Genomic DNA, 16292 nt, shown 5'->3' on the forward strand with positions numbered 1-16292 from the left:
CAGTCTCACTGTGAAAGGGATTTGCTCCGTTGGTTATGTGGTTATATCTTTCTTTCCGACATCTTCAAATTCTGTCTTTTCAATGAACCCTTTCTTCAACATGCTAACGTACCTTGATCTATCACCTTAAACAGTCTGTTTATGCCATTTTGCCCTCTTCAAAACTGCTATTTCTCTGGGTTACTTTGCAGTTATTAAACTACTAATTTTTAATGTTTTTAATGGAAGTATAATTGATTTAGAATATTTCAGGTTGCAGCAAAGTGATTCAGATATATATACATCCATGGCTCAGTGGTAGAGAATCCTCCTGCCAATGTAGGAGACACAAGGGACACGGGTTCAATCCCTGGGTCAGGAAGATCCCCTGGAGAAGGAAATGGCAACCCGCTCCAGGATTCTTGCCTGGGAAATGCCATGGACAGAGGAGACTGGTGGGCTACAGTCCATAGAGTCGCAGACAGTCGGACATGACTGAGCATGCATTCTTTTTCAGATTCTTTTCCATTAAAGAATATTGCAAGATATAGCACAGCTATAGAGTAGGTCCTTGTTATTTATCTATTTTATATAGTGTGTATGTTTTAATCCCAAACTCCTAATTTACCCCGTCTCCCATGTGTGAATATGTTATTTTTTTAAGCCAAAAAAAAAAAAAAAATTCTAAGCCCCTTTTTGTTAAAAGGAAGTTGTGTTCCTCCCTAGGTGTGATAGACACTTCCCCGCCCCCCGGCAACATGCAAATCCTCGTGGCGTTCCGCCTGCAGAAGTACTGGGAAAAAAGAAAGCACCCGGAGCGCCAATCACCCAACCCCGCCTTCCCTTACAGCTGAACTTCTCATTTTCCAGTCTCTTCCCAAACATCTCTCCCTAAAAAAAAAAAAAAAAAAAAAAAAAACCTCTGTAGGGAGAGTGGGTTTCCCGAAATGACGGGGGTCGAATATTCCTTGAGCCCTAAGCTCCTGACCCTGCTTCATTTACATCTCACTTTGAATAGACTCATCATAAAAGGGACAAAGAGCGTACAGTCATTGCTAAACGGTCGTGAGAGCAGTAAAAGAAAACAAACAAAAGCAGAACAGAGCTGACACCCGACAACCTCTGAAATTGTCCCCCTAAAGCATTACAGGAAGAGCCACCACTGGGACCTCGTGGCGCAACGGTAGCGCGTCTGACTCCAGATCAGAAGGTTGCGTGTTCAAATCACGTCGGGGTCAAGGCACTATTTTCTCTTGCACCAAGAGATAAATTCGGCGGGCTCCCAGCAGATTTTCTCCTATCTTTTCTTTAGTCCAGAGAGACTTCTTGTGAACCATTCAGCAATAGACAGGCATTAACTGAAAGGTAAGAATGCCTTAAAAGGGAAGAAAAACCCAGGTGAGCCAAAATGTCAGTTGTTTGGTTCTTTCCCTTATCAGGACTAAGCTTCAGAGGGGACATCAGATGACTTCAGATGGGACAGTAAAACAGGGTGTGAGGAGACTGCTAATGAATTCACCCTGATGTGAATAGAGTTTTATTGGGTCCCCACACAGGTATGGTATAGTCTCCCTGGGTTGATATTTGTGTCACTTTGATGAAGTCAGGTTCTCTGCCCTCTCACCCCACCCCAACCACCACCACCCCACAAACTTCATGGTTTGAGCTTCCTCTGTCAAAAGCCCCCTGAACATTGTGGTTAAAGACAACATACTGTGAAGCTGATTAAAAAGTTATTATGGGCAGGAGGGGGGATCAGGATGGGAAATATATGTAAATCCATGGCTGATTCATGTCAATGTATGGCAAAAACCACTACAATATTGTAAAGTAATTAGCCTCCAACTAATAAAAATAAATGAGAAAAAAAAGTTATGTTGATGATGGAGTTTTTGAACTCTATGGGAGTGGGAAAAAAATTACTCTGGAATTTACCATGTTGTTACTTAGATTTCATTTAAATACATATCTCCCAGAGGGATATGATTCAATCAAGTTCCAGATACATGATCTGAGCAATGAAAAACCCAAGTTAAAGGAAATGGAGATTGTTGTAGACTTACCAGGATTTAGCTTTCACTTAGTGAATTAATTAAGCCGGCCCCAATCCCCCTTCAGTTTGAGTCCGTCCGTTTCTGAGCTTAGTAAATGAATAGATAGGTAAACAGTGATTAGGGCTCTGTGCTGTCAGAGCTGGGGGTCCGGTTCTGTTAGGGGAAGCACACTGGTAGAAACCGCCCACCCTGACCAGGCACCATAGTAACCATTTGCATGAGTTGTGTTAGGACAGGAGGTCCTGGTAAGGAACAGGGAACTAATGAACCTCCCCCAACCAGAAGAGTTCGGGAAAGGTCAAAAGGAGACCCCACCTGTCCCACCACCTCCCAGACTCCTCCTCTCTGGCATCCATCTTGGCTGAACAAGGCGTGCACCACCAGGAAGCACTCTGAGTCAGAATGATTGGCTAAGGACTACCCGGAAACTAATCCCATCACCATAAAACCGCGACTGCAAGCCATGAGGCAGAGCAGTTCTCCTGGGTTCCCTTACCTCCCTGCTCTCCACCCGGGTGCCCTTTCCCAATAAAATCTCTTGCTTTGTCAGCAGATGTGTCTCCTCGGACAATTCATTTCCGAGTGTTAGAAAAGAGCCCACTTTCGGGCCCTGGAAGGGGTCCCCTTTCCTGCAACAGTTCTATCCATGGTGAAAAAAAAGTGTTAGTCGCTCAGTCATGTTTGTGACCCCCGTGGAGCCCACCAGTTTCCTCTGTCCAAGGAATTCTGCAGGCAAAAATACTGGAGTGGGGTTCTCCAGGCAAGAATACTGGGGTGGGTAGCCATTCCCTTCTCCAGGGGATCTTCCCCAGGGATTGAACCTGGGTCTCCTGCATTGCAGGCAGATTTTTTACCATCTGAGCCTCCAGGAAAGCTTTCAATCAGTGATGGGGGAATTAAAGTGTCATAAGCCTTGCTACGGGGCAGGAGGAGGAAGAAAAAGAAGAAAACTCTACCTACAAATTGTGGGTGAGTTTTCGCTTTTGAATGTATATTTATTTGGCTGCGTCACTGAGACCTTAGTTTTCGAAGGAGGGATCGAACTTGTGTCCCCTGCATTGTAAGGCAAAATCTTTAGCCACTGGTCCACCAGAAGAGACTCTAGGGTGTAGTCTTTAAAAGGGTAATAGTGAAATCTCAGGATTGAGGGTTTAACAGTTACCTGGATGACAAGGTAATGTGTTTTATGTATTAGTCTGTTTCATACTTTATGTGCTAACTTCCTCACTACTCGTCGCAGAATTCAATATTTGTTATCCATTGCGTCCAGAGAGTTTGGGATGTATTAATAGTACAGGGAAGCTTGGCGTGCTGCAGTCCATACGGTAGCAAAGAGTCGGAAACGACTGAGCGACTGAATAAGGAACAAGCAAGGTGGAAAGGTGGAAAAAGTAGTAGAGGTAGACAGAGTTAGGGGAAAGGGGCTCGGACAACAGGAGCCTCTCCTGCTGAAAGAACCTGCGGTCTCCGGACTTCTGAGGATCCGCCCATCCTCCGAGCAGCGCTGCTGGTCCGGCCCCTTCTCCCGGACCGAGGTTCCCATAGCGCCGAAGCCAGAGGAATGTGTGTGTCTGTGCGGATGGGGGTGGGTGGGTTCCCACTGACACAGTAGCTGCCGAAGGATCAGCAGGCGCCAGGGGGAAGTTCCACCATCCAGGGAAAGCGGAGGGCAACTCGTGGAAGGAAACGCTGAGGTCACTTGTCCTCCCTTCCTCGCGCTTTAGCTGGAGCCAGTCCTGCTGCGAGGGCACGGAAGTGGTTTGGGGACCAGACCGGTGCTCCCCGCTCCTTAGGTCCGTGTTCCTGCAGGACTCCACGCTACCTGCCTGGGGCCGGTCACGCTCGACGTTTCCTGCATCCCTTCAGCACCTCCAGATGCCTGAAACTTCCTGCTGCAGCGCTGACCGCGCGCCGGCTTCTGTAAAGAGAAACGGGCGCTGCTGGGGGAGTCCGCTATCTACGCTGGGTGCTTCGCTTCTGAAGGTTTTCTCCTCTTTAGAGTGACTCTAAAGAGCGGTTATTGTCATTTATTTCCCAAGCATTTGCAAAATCATAACAGGATTACACTCACACCCACACACATCCACATAATGTTCTAGGATGTCCAAGCCCCCTTCGAGCTGTGGTCAAGAGAATAAAATAAATTGGGCTCTCAGGGAGCTCCCTGTCTCCTAATCAGTCTGGAGAGATTTTGACATGTGAGAAGCAAAACACAAAACAGAGACTGAAGAGATGATATGATCAGAATGGGGACCCTCTCCCTCCAAACCTTCATGTACTTGAGTCACACCTCTGAGGAAGAGTTTTTATTTTGCCCTAGTTTGTAAAGATTGCAATTACTAGTTGTTGTTTTTAAGAGTAAAATATGTTTTTTTAAAAGAAATTTTGTCAAACACAGGACATTCTGATGAGAAAACTTAAAATGATTCAAATTCAAACATCTCAGAGAAAACCAAGGCTGTTGTGTGGATGGACAACTTCGCTGGGATTTTTCTGTCTCTACATCCTTACACATTATAGGGTATAGTTCCGGCGAGGCAGAAAAGGAAAGACGACCTCAACAGAAGTAGGTTACCTTTATTCAGCCAAGGAGGGGCGACAGTCGGCCTAACGACCAGGCTGAGCGCCAAGAGGGATCAGGGAGGTGTCATACTTATAGCGAGGTTTGTGGAAGCAATAAGGGAAACGTTAATCAGGCAGGATATTTTGAATATTCTTTTGTTGAGATGACATTTGTAGTTGGGCAGGGGGTGATAAGTCTTCTGGGCAGGTGTAGGGGGTGGAAGGTTTCTGGACAGGGGTTGATTAGTCCCAGATAGATGCAACCAGCCTGGAGCATCAGGGTGGAACTAAAATTCTGGTTTTTTTTCTCTGAAGTTAGATGATTCAGCAAGGGGCCTTTGAGACTGTTGTCCTCTTTTCTAGACCCAAAGGACTCCTTCACACATCTTATGAAAGTCTTCCTGTAAAATAATTTCCCCAGTTTTACCACACTATAAATTTAATGTGTTTCAAAATATCTCTGAACTGAGATATAATTCACTCTTTTAAAGCATATGGTCAGGACTTCCCTGGTGGTCCAGTGGCTAAAACTGTGCTTCCGCTGGAAGAGATTCAGGTTAAATCCCTGGTCTGGAAATTAAGATCTTACATGCCCAGTTCAGTTCAGTAGCTCAGTCGTGTCCAACTCTTTGTGATCCCATGAACTGCAGAATGCCAGGCCTCCCTGTCCATCACCATCTCCCAGAGCTTGCTCAAACTCATGTCCATCAATTCGGTGATGCCATCCAATCATCTCATCCTCTGCCATCCCCTTCTCCTCCTGCCTTCAATCTTTCCCAGCATCAAGGTCTTTTCAAATGAATCGTTCTTCCCATCAGGTGGCTAAAGTATAGGAGTTTCAGCTTCTGCATCAGTCCTTCCAATGAATATTCAGGACTGATTTCTTTTTAGAATTGATTGGTTGCATCTGCTTGCAGTCCAAGGGACTCTCAAGAGTCTTCTCCAACACCACAGTTCAAAAGCATCAATTCTTTGGCGCTCAGCTTTCTTTATAGTCCAACTCTCACATCCACATGACTACTGGAAAAACCATAGCTTTGACTAGATGGATCTTTGTTGGCAAAGTAATGTCTCTGCTTTTTAGTATGCTGTCTAGGTTGGACATAGTTTTTCTTCCAAGGAAAAGGGTGGGACAAAAAAGAAGTACAGAGAACTGCTTTGGGTATGTTCACAGACTTGTACAGCCTTCACCAGTCAACTTTAGGACAATTTTTTTAATATCACCAAAAACAACATTTTACCTATTAGCACTCACCCTTCACTCTCTTGTGCCCCTGTCCCCTCCAGCCCTAGGCAATCACTAATCTATCTACTTTCTGTTTCCATAGATTTACCTATTCTGGATACTTTCTATAAATGAAATGAAACAATATGTTATCTTCTGTGTCTGGTTTCTCTTGTCATAGCCACGCTTTCCGGGAAACAAACTCACTCAGAAGGACAATGCAGATAGTGGAGTGCAGTTTATTACACCGGCGGGCCCAAGGCAGAGTCTCCTCTTGGCCAAGGACCCCGTCCAGCATTTGTGAAAATCTTTTATACCCCATGTGTACGTGTCCAAACCCACTACCCCAATTCCCTTGAGACTTACATAAACAAAGGAAGGGTAAATACAACTACAATAACCCCATCATTCACGTGTTATGTGTTCAAACAGTCAATAATCAATAAGCCCGCAGTTACATTCCAAACAGTTAATAACCGATAAGCCTGTGCTTACATTCTGATAGATACTGTCTGGAGGCAGGGGTGATTAGTGTCTGTTTTCTCTTAGGTGATGAGTAACCTGGATACAATCTTCAAGGTTCCCCTGTCTGGAGGGGGTCTTATCCTTCCATTGTCGTTCCCACAGGCACTAAGCAGAGAGTTCAGAGTCCACTGGAGAGGTGGCCGAGCACGATCAGCACAGACAGGCCCGAGATGGAGTCCAGGCCCAATGAATTCCTTCTTCATTACCCGCTCTTGATGCTCTTAGTTTCCGTAAGAGATAATATTGTACCTTAACTCTCCTGCCACCCACATGAGAGAATGCTATCAACCTCTGCGTCACAAAATTCACAAGGCATTGTAGGAAACAGGGCCCACAAAGCAGTATGATTAAGATTACTATAACAACAGTTACAATGGTTTTCCACCAGTCTCCCTTTACCCAGGAGAGAACTGAAGTCCAAAAGGAACTTTCATTAGACATGGCTTTCACTTGATTTTGCATATCTTTCAAGGCAGTAGATACATTTCCAGACAGGTCAAGGATGTACACACAACATTCGACTTTAATTATGGCGCAAGTCCCTCCTTGGGCTGCTGTGAGTATGTCTAATGCCATCTTATTTTGAATTACTGCCTTCCTCATCTGAATTTGTTCCTCGTTCAAAGCTTGAATGGCTTTTGTACTGTCTAAGAGGGCCTGTTTAGTGAAATTAGTTAAGGCCTCTACCTTAACCATGATATCCGTTGTCCCTACAGAGGGTACAAACAAGGCAGCAAGATAGTCATACCATTGGAACACAGATCCTGTCCATCTTGCATGCAGATAAGGCAGGTTTACTGGAGGCTGGTGTAGGCTAGGCTTAATTCTGCCATGGGCGAAAGCAAATCTTAATGTGCAATGCCCCACCCAGCCAACTGGTAACCATGGCCATAAGTTAAGCCCACAGAGCCACTGGGTCCCATTGGGGGCTACCCAGCAGATTCCAGGATTATATTTCCAGTCGGAACCAGGCCACTGAACAGACTGATTGGGGTGATAGGTAACTTCCAAGATTTGTTTACATTGTTCAAGGGACAAATAACCCATATATTTTAATTCTTTTGGGTCTAGGGGGTGGTCTCCAAATCTAACTTTCTGTTCTTTTTGTTCCCAGCAAATAGTAGCAGGGGTAATCAACTGTCCTTTCTCAGGAGTCATCCAGAAATATTCATCCCAGACCTGGTAATATTGCTCAAGGTACCGGGAGGCCTGTCTCCCTTTTGTTAAGGGAGCCCTTTTTCCTCTTTAATTTTCATATATGAGGTATAAGCCTTTGTTATCTCCATAAGGCTGGTGCTCATGTTAAATGTAACCCTATGTCCCTGGCCCATTGATGGCTTCTTCTTACACCAGGAGAGCAAAGAAAGGTTATGGTTGGTGAGAGAGAGGAACGGAGTGGCGATACCCACCAGGGGAGTCTGTCCATTACTGACAGGGCCATAGCCCCACATACCCAACAGTTGGCGGAGTTGTGGCCCATGAGATGAAGACGTTGTCCTGTGCAGGAGCAGTGGTCAGGTTCAGAATTGCATTGGTGATCCCGCCCCAGACTGGCGAGCTCACGCGGCCCTCGGCCCCGCCCGCGCCAACGCGCCGCCCGCCCCGCCCTGCCCGCGCTCTCACGCCGCTCCTCGGGGCTCGCCGGCTGGGCCGAGCGGGTGCCTAGCGCACCGGGCCGGCCGGGGAGGGCCACGCCGGGCCACGCCGGAGCGGGGGTGGCAGAGGGCGGGCCGGGGCCGCTGCCGGGATCCAGCTGGGTGCTGGGCCGGGGCCAAACGCTCGGCCCGCCATGGAGGTGGAGGAGGCGTTCCAGGCGGTGGGCGAGATGGGCATCTACCAGATGTACCTGTGCTTCCTGTTGGCCGTGCTGCTGCAGGATTTGACCGTATACCATTGTGGGAGCTGATTTGGCAGTCTCTGTAAGGCTGTTGTCTCTGCATTTGAAGCTGGAGCTTGAAGTCTGCGGGGAAGGCAGCCTGGAGCCCATCAGAATTGATTGGAATCAGTGTCATTCTCACGGCCTGCAACCTTGATGAAGCAAATGCTATCATGGAACGAAACACACGTCTGGCCCAGGAATCAGAGCAGCTGAAGGAGGGTCCAGGGGAGTATAGATCAGAAGCAGGTCCAGATGAGGCAAACAAAGTCGTGACAGTGGATGTGAGGCACAAAAGCACTGGCCCCAACCTTCTGAGCCTGAAAACCAATGGCCGCTCCTTTGCCTTCATGCCTCCCTGCCAACACTTGCCCCCAAATATCTCTTGTGTCCTACCTTAAATAAAAATATACTAGCTAACCCTTAAAAAAAAAAAAAAAAAAAGAATTGCATTGGTGAGGCCGAGCAGCAGGAGTCGTTTACCCAGCTCCATCCTGTAGAGGGCTCGTCCGGGACCTCGTTTTCTTCTTCCTCCTCAGAATGATCTTGGTTTCCCGTGGGTCGGTGGGGTCCTTCTGGGTGGTCCACTTGGCGTCCTCCGGGTCAGCGTGGTATGCCTTCTTTGCTCTGGTGTGATGGATCAAGGGACAATACCTGCAACTTTAACTGCAGTAGGGGTAGTTAAAATAACATAAGGGTCTTGATGGCCCCTTCTGCTCTGGCTAACCCAACAGCTGTTGTCTTTGTTTTATCAGGCTAGTGCCATCAGTATATAGGACCCAATTAGGGTCTGGAACCTTGAGCCCTTTTTTAAAACAAACCCCAGATACCTTACCGACTCTTTGTAGATTGTGCCTTCTTTTTCAACACCCGGTAATCTGCTTCCATCAACAGCTGGAGCAGTGCATTTGTCCCTTTCCAGCATTTTTTTTTGGTCTCAGGCAGCCAGCAGCAGTTCATCCTCGTATTGTAGGAGCTGACATCCATACTCTTTCGGATGGAATGAGTCCAGATCAGAAGCCAAGGCTTCCCCAAAGATGGCTGTGGAGTTAGCCTTTGTTATCTGGTGCTCCCGACTGGATCTTCCCATTCAAAGGCAATGATGGGCTGTGATGCTGGGGCGAGGTGTACGCAGAAGAAGGCATCCTTGAGATCTAGGCAAGTGTAAACTTTAGTCCTCGGCGGGAGGAGGCTAAGCAAGGTATAGGGGTTTGGAACAGTGGGGTGTAAAGTCACAGTAGCCTGGTTGACTAGCCTGAGATCTTGTACAGACCTATAGTCCTGTCCTCCTTCCCTTTTGACTGGCAGGATTGGCGTATTCCAAGCCGACTGGCACTCTACTAGAATGCCTGCTTGTTTCAATCTATTGATGTAGGGCAATATGCCGGTTCAGGCTCCATCCATAGCGGGTACCGGTGCCCTCTAACCAGGATGGTACCTGGTTTGAGTTCCATTATCACTGGGGCGTGATGTTCAGCCAGCCTGGGGAGAGGGGGGTTGTCTTCCACCCAGACCTCAGGGAACAATTGAGTTAGCTCTCTCATGCTCTTCTGGTCCACCCGGCTCTGCCTTCAGGGGCTCATGCAACCTCCATTCATCTTGGGTTGGCACTGAGAGAGAGGGTAAATAAGTCATAGAGTCCGTCCAGAAGGTGGGCCTCTCAGGGGAGGAAGTCACCTGCGCTCTTAGTTTGGAGAACAAGTCTCCTCCCAACAGGGGTACTGGGCACTCAGGAATGTCACTTGGTGCCCACCCCCCCATCTGACATTTTCTGGGCTGGCAAAACGGTTTAATCATCTCTTCTCCGGATAACCCAGTTACATCGGTAGTCTTTTTGGACAGTGGTGCCACAGGTTTTGTTACTACCGACAGTTCTGCTCCTGTATCCACCATGAAGTCAATGTTTTGGTCCCCCACTTTTACGGTTACCATGGGCTCTCAGGGACCTGATATCTCTGAGCCCTAGCAGCCCTAGTTAACATCCAAGTCAGCAAGCCCCACATCTGCGGGAGCTTCCTCTTCCTTCCTTGCCTTAGGGCATTCATTCTTCCAGTGGCCAAAAGCTTGCACCAGGCACAATGGTTTGGCTCTAACGGGGACGGGGCCTCCCTTGGGACCGGCTGAAGGACTGTCCTGTCCCTGGGGCAGATGAGGTTTTCCGGAGGGCCCGAGATAGACTTTCCCAGAGCAGCAGCTAGCACTGTAAGTCTCTTGTCTGTTCTCTTTTATTCCCTCCGGCTCTCTGGCAGAGCGCAGTCTCTGCTTAATTCAAACGTCTCCCTCCTCCTCTCGTCAGTACTCACCGGGAGAGACGGGTATAGCTTGGGTGGTTTGGTTGGAGCCGGATCTTGGAAGTGTTGGCCAGAGGCTTCTGTCACCGGGATCGGAGCCTGCCCAAACGGCGGCTCTACGAACTCCAGGAAAGCTGGCGGAGGAGCAGTGGCTGTTGCAGAAACTTCACCTGGCCCTGGATCGGGCATTAAGGCAGCCTCCGGTCCTGGTGAAGCACTGGGAGGCAGGCGTGTCATTATCCAGCATGGGGGAGGGGTCAGGTCATCCCCATCCAAATCCTGTAGAATTTCCTTTTTTATCATCAGTCAATTTTTGTGCCATTAATATTTTTCCCTTTCCCTTCTGGATACAGAACCTTGTCCAAGTAGGAGGGTCTCAAGCTAACCCTAGCCGTGAGTCAATAGATGGATATTGATCCAGGTGTCCTGGCTCTCCTGTGACTACTGTATAGACTGCTTCCACTATTTTTAAGTTCACAGTGTTCTCTGGTGGCCATCCTGCTCCCATAGGGGTCCATTCGACCTCGCAGAGTATGTGGAGGCAGTTAGGCTTCATCTTCACCCCATAGTCTCTTCTTAATCCTTTCTTTAAATTTTTAATCATGCACTCCAATACAGTTGCCTTAGATTCACTTTCCCCCATCTTGCTTACCTTCTCGGACCTTCTTCTACTTTTCCTTTTCGTTCTGTCTACGAAGTTCTCAGTACCCTATGTACTTCTGATATTTCCACTCAGTGACACTTAAATTGCCATTCTGCCTCCTTCCTAATTGGGGTGAGAAGAGCCTTACCTGCCAGATCCCAGAGGGAGAAGGGGGATCAGCGTGTCTTCACCTGCCGGTCAGCACAGCTGAACCAGAACATCACATGGTCCGAGACTGTTTCTCCCTTAAAGTCCATTCTGCCTTGGTGGGCTTGATCAGGTGCAGATGAAAACACAGATGGGTTAAATATCTCATGTCCCAGGCCATCTCTGGAAAAGCCAATTCATACTCACTTCTGTATCTCCCTCCTTCTAGCCTAACAATTCCGAGGGGGTCAAGAATTTCACAGCAGACAGGACACCTCCTGGGGGAGGGCAGAATACGAGCATACAAGGACCAGCTTCTTATCCTAAGAATCCCCTGGCGATTGCTTGGTAATAATTTTCCCCGAGACGGCGTGGACACACCTCCTAAATGTCCTTCACAAATTTCCTTCCTAAACCCTAGCACGCTTGTCGACCTGTGTACCAAGCAATCGCCACCTGCCTATTCCAGGCTCCTGTGGGTCCCCGCTCCTTCCAGTCCCTCCCAGGGGGATCAGGCCCCCTCTTCCACCCTGCTGGGTGGGTTCCTCCTCACCTGAGCGCTCAGTTTCCCTGCTGAGGTCCACTACCTGCTGACGTGAAAGGTCCTGGCGTTGAGAAGCAGAATCCTTCCAGAGGGGCGAGGCGCCTTCCCCCCTCTAGGAGATTCAAGCTACAAAGCCTCGGGGTGACCTCAAATGAGACCTGTCTCCTCAAATCGAGGAGTTTCCCAGCCAACGCACCAAATGTTATAGCCACGCTTTCCAGGAAACAAACTCACTCAGAAGGACAATGCAGATAGTGGAGTGCAGTTTATTACACCGGCGGGCCCAAGGCAGTCTCCTCTTAGCCAAGGACCCCGACCAGCATTTATGAAAATCTTTTATACCCCACGTGTACGTGTCCAAACCCACCACCTACCCCATGTGTACGTGTCCAAACCCACTACCCCAATTCCCTTGAGACTTACATAAACAAAGGAAGGGTAAATACAACTACAATAACCCCATCATTCATGTGTTATGTGTTCAAACAGTCAATAATCAATAAGCCCGCAGTTACATTCCAAACAGTTAATAACCGATAAGCCTGTGCTTACATTCTGATAGATAGTGTCCGGAGGCAGGGGTGATTAGTGTCTGTTTTCTCTTAGGTGATGAGTAACCTGGATGTGATCTTCAAGGTTCCCCTGTCCGGAGGGGGTCTTATCTTTCCATTGTCGTTCCCACAGGCACTAAGCAGAGAGTTCAGAATCCACTGGAGAGGTGGCCGAGCACGATCAGCACAGACAGGCCTGAGATGGAGTCCAGGCCCTATGAATTCCTTCTTCACTCTCACTTACAAGTTTTCATTTCATTAAGGAGTTTACATTTTACTCCAGGGCAGAAGGAGTTACTGAAGAGTTCTGAGAAGAGTGACAAAAATAGATTTAATTTTTAAATCATCTTGGCTGCTTTGAATAGCACTGATTGAGGAAAGGCAAGATTAGAGGTGGAGAGTGTTTAGGTGACTATGGCAATTTGGACTAGAATGCCAACTGAGATGCAATGGGTTTCTCTGGATTTCTGTGAAGAACTAGAGGTAGAGCCTCCAGTGTTCTTGACCCTGAGGGTATAAGTATCTTTTGTCTTGTTTGATTTTTGGTTCCAGGGAGTGGCCCTCCCAGTAGTGATGTTCCTAGGTCCGCAGATTCTCCCTGTTTGCTTCTTTCTCACATCTTTTTCTTGCTAACTCAGACTTCTTTCATCAATCAGGAGAACGGCTTCTCTCTCACCCCTTCCAGTACTTTTTCTTTTTTTTTTCAGGAGGGGGCAGGGTGAATGCACACTTTTTCCCATCATGGGTGGGGAGGGAGGGCACTCGGGGACCAAATAGACACAGCATCTGGTCCCAGCAGACACTGGCTACCAAGTGTGTAGAACCTCCAAATTCACTTTGAGAGGCACGGCTGCAGCCCCACAAAGGCGACGAGATAGCATTTGCTGTTAGCACCTCTGTTTAAACCACTGCTACAAGAAACAGCAGTTCTTGGGTGTAGGTGCTTGCTTCCAATGCTTTTTAAATCAGCCAGAATGCTTTCAACCAAATCAGCGTTAGCATTAGGTTTCCAGAATTGAGACTATCATAAGAAAGGAGAAATATAGCAAAAAGACTTTGTGTCATAGCGCCGCATCGCCCACCCCCAGCGAATAATCAGACGCTAAAATCGCTCAGAGCTTCTCAGTTTATTCAGGAAAGAGAGCAGGTGGAGAATGATCTCCATTTCGAGGCCGACTGGGAAGGTCCGCAGTTCTCTCCCCTCGCTCTGCACACGCCCCCAGGACAGACACCGCTGTCCCCGAGCCCTCTGGGAAGTGGAGTCCTTCCGCTGGGACCCCCGACCCGGCGCGGTCGTCTCCAAGTGCGCAGATGCGACTCCAGACAGAGCCTCGGGCTCGAGCCTTTTGTCTCCCCGCAGCTCGGTGGGTCCAGAAGGCGACGGTGTCCGCCTCCCCCGCCCCTCCCAGACCGCAGTCCGGAGGGGATCCAGCCCTGGAGCCGGAGCCAGGTCCGCAACGAGTCCGTGGGTAAGAGAAAGCGGGTCAGAGGCGCGAGCCTCCGAGACCCGCCCGTCAAGCGCGCCGCTCTAACGCCACCTGCGGCAGCGCGGGCCAGGCTCTCAGGTTCCGACCTCAGCGGGGAAAGGGCTAGGCCTTCCCTGCCTCCCGGCTCCATCTCCCGGGCGCTCCGCCGGGTATTTCCGGCTGGGTAGCGAGCCGGCTACCTTTGTCCTGAGCGAAGGGGCGCCCCGGAAGCGAGGTTGCCGCTACGTACTCTGGGAAATGGAGTCCGGGAGCCTGAAGGGCCGGTGGCCGACGGGGTTGTTGGGGAAGGGGAGAGTGGGGGCTGGAGGGCTCGGCTTCCGGGGTTCGGAGAGCGAGAGCGCCTCCCGCTGGTGTTGGCTTTAGGTCCTGTCACTCCACTGAAACACTACAGGTTCTGAACTTTGGAGACAGAAAGAAAAGAAAGAATGGAGTCCATGTCGTACTCATTTCTCTCCTGTGCTTGCGCAGTTAGAGTTTCGTGGTTTAGTCATTAAATCGTGTCTGACTCTTGTGACCCCCATGGACCATGGACTGTAGCCCACCAGGCTCCTCTGTCCTTGGGATTTCCCAGGCAAGAATACTGGAATAGGTTTCCATTTCCTTCTCCCAGGGGTCGAACCCCAGTATTGCAAGCCAACTCTTTAACAACTGAGCCACCGGGGGTGAGGGATGGGGGAGAGGGTGTCTGGATTAGAGTTTTGGGGGCTGCCTATATTTGGGGTCCAGGGTAAGGGGTTCGACTGTGAACATGCAAGGGGTATCCCGGCCTGTTTATTTTCAGGGTCTTAAAGAGCGAGCGAAGAATCAGATGTTCAAGGACCCCATCTATCAGTTGCCCTGTGTTTTGTGAGTAGGAAGGATGGAGTAACTGTGGGAGCCCTACTTTTAGTTATTGCGACGTTAATCACAGGCCGGCTTATAGCCATTTCTGTGCTTCAGGGTCTTAGGAGAATTTGTGGATCATACAGAACCAGTGTGTGACTAGGGCTCACAGTTACTGCCCTGGCTCTCTCCTGCTTTCGCCTCGGTGTAGAAAGTAGTGACTGACCTGGGGCCTCCAGAGGAGGGTCTTCCAGCTGTGAAATTTAATCTAGGCTAAATTATGAAGGTTCTAAGTAAAACAGAGTTACTATTGAGGCCCTAGGACTTAAATGTGTAGGAATAAGCCTCCTAGGAGAAGAGGTAGAGGGAGATGCCCCAGTGAGTAGTAATCAATTTCAGAGTGGGGCAAGGCTAACCCCAAAATCTCTCGCTGAAGCCTCAGAGTAGAGTTGAATGATCTGTACAAAGAAGTGGATTATATATTGCTGAAGAGTTCATGTTTATCTCCTCTGAAACAGTGAATTAGGAGGAAGTCCTAGCAATAACAAGAGGACAAGGAAAAGCTGATCATGGATTATCTGACCGTTGAAGTTGAGGAAAATGGTAAGAATTACACAAATAAACATGGAGTTGAAAGTGGGAACAAATGGAGGAAATACCCTCGATAAGAATGAAAAGGTTAGGTGCCCCTGCATGATGGGAAAGGGAAATAGACACATGTCAGGAGAAGAGCCCAAAGTAGAGAAACTGTAATCCACCATGTTTGGAAATGACTAAGTAGACTCCTTGTCATACATTCCCCTCTCTTATCTTCCTCTTTCAGTGCTTCTGTGCTCATACACATTCCCTCTGAGGCCATGGAAGGGAGACTATTCCACAGTGCTTGCTTTTGTGGTAAAGAACAGGTCACACTTTTCCACTCCCATAGGAGTGTACCAAAATATTGACATAGTATGTGTGCATTTGACTTTTTGGTCAAAGTGCTCTCGTGTTATTATCTTCCTCTATCCTTATCTGATCTTTTTGAGTTAAGTAGAGTAGGTCTTGTGTATATAATTCCTCTGGCTTGTGATAGCTTTTGTCCTTGTGAATTTGCAAGTGGGAAGATAGAGTTTACCCGTTTCATGGCTTTACTTCTGCTCCTTCCAGCTGTGACTACAGAAGATGCTTCTTTGTCCCCAGAACAGAGCACAGAAGGAATGGAGCCTCCTGGAGAGCCTCTTCCTGTTGAGTTCCAGGTGAGTTTGCATTCCATTTCCCTCCTGTGAAATCTCAGCCTGCTGTTCAGAGTGTGTCCTCATTTCTTTCTTTCATCTCACTTCAGAGGTTCATGGAAATCTCATCTGGAGAACTAACCAAAGTAATTTTTCCCTGGAGACTTGGAGCTCTGTGGGGAGCTCAGGCTGGAGCTTTAAATTTGGGAGGAATCTGTATGAATGATATTTCACACTATGAAGCTATAATCACTAAGCAAATAATGTAGGTAGAAAAGAGATGAGATCTTATTACTGTAACTTCTAACACTTTGAGGTTAGGGAGATGAAGAGGAAGAAGCAAAGGAGACTGAGAGGATATGGCCAGTGAGG

General features: G+C 48.3%; 2 non-coding genes across 2 annotated transcripts; one reads left to right on the forward strand and one right to left on the reverse strand.

Moving 5' to 3' along the window:
• Positions 1 to 1145: 1145 nt before the first annotated feature.
• Positions 1146 to 1217, forward strand: TRNAW-CCA (transfer RNA tryptophan (anticodon CCA)). Its single transcript has one exon. It is a non-coding gene; the product is annotated as a tRNA-Trp (tRNA).
• An 11993-nt stretch (positions 1218 to 13210) lies between these two features.
• Positions 13211 to 13344, reverse strand: LOC136162236 (small nucleolar RNA SNORA68). The gene has a single exon (XR_010662046.1). It is a non-coding gene; the product is annotated as a small nucleolar RNA SNORA68 (small nucleolar RNA).
• Positions 13345 to 16292: the final 2948 nt, after the last annotated feature.

The sequence above is a fragment of the Muntiacus reevesi genome, chromosome 2, assembly GCF_963930625.1.
Source record: "Muntiacus reevesi chromosome 2, mMunRee1.1, whole genome shotgun sequence".
Taxonomy (NCBI): Eukaryota; Metazoa; Chordata; class Mammalia; order Artiodactyla; family Cervidae; genus Muntiacus; species Muntiacus reevesi.